We start from the raw sequence: 1,077 nt of genomic DNA on the forward strand, positions 1-1,077 counted from the left end.
ATAGCATTTTCTGGTTTCCTAACATTTTAATTCCACCCATATCAGATATCTTTAGTAACAAAATGAAACCAAATGCCTATTAACTAGGTCTCTCAACGTGCAGGAATCAATTCCTTTCCATTTAATCTAATACATTTTTGCTAATTACCTGCCTTGTAGAAGACCCTGTGCTAAGTGCAGTAAAGATTAGATAGTTAATGGGATCTTATTTCCATGCTCAAAAAAATTTACAATCAAGCTGTTGGACATATGAAACAAACTATAGTCGGTTATAAAATGAAGAATGGTAGCCATCTCTCTCTAAGATCTTTGATCACGCTAGTAGTCTATCATTTTAGTAGATTCACTTCAGCTTCGAGAGTTAAAAAAAGGATTTTTGGACAAAGGTAATATTTGAGTTGGGCTCCAAAGCAGTTATACATAAAAGGATTGACAATCACCTGGAGGGAATGGAATTGGCGGGGGCACAGAACAGAGACTTGCAAGACTCAATAATGATCTACTCTTTATAAAGCACCTAGAATTTTGACAGTGGAAAACCACAACAACTAGGGGTTTCCAGGAAAAACAGATGCTAAAAAGATCCCCCAAAGCTGAATGATGCGATGTGTCTAGTATGAAGTACTGGCCTTTTAGGACCCACTCACTATGATGTCCATGAAATGATGTTTTATCATGATCACAGAATCGACTTAACTAGATCCTGTCAGGGAGCTGTATTTCATGGTGCTGTATTCACACACCCCCTCCACAAGTAGTCCCCCCGCCAGACCCTTTATGTTTTGTAGCCACCCGAAAGATAAATGTGCCTTTGAGAAATGATTTATTTATCATTTATTTAGACGAATTTTCCTTCTCCCTCAACCCATCTGTAACTTATACTCAGAAATGTTTTAGTAGACTCCCCTCCCTCCGCCCCCCAACAATTTTCAAATAATACTAGTGTATGTAGCTAACATAACAAACAGGGCTTAGTTTTCATTTTCATCCGCCTTTCCCGTCCTGCTTTCTGAAACGGAGAGCCTGTTCTCAGCGGGTATTTCTCTTGGTGCCATGCTCACAATCGCTGTGCCATCC

The sequence above is a fragment of the Echinops telfairi genome, unplaced genomic scaffold (genome assembly GCF_000313985.2).
Source record: "Echinops telfairi isolate 266 unplaced genomic scaffold, ASM31398v2 ScPeMD7_3533;HRSCAF=4204_0, whole genome shotgun sequence".
NCBI classification, from domain to species: Eukaryota; Metazoa; Chordata; class Mammalia; order Afrosoricida; family Tenrecidae; genus Echinops; species Echinops telfairi.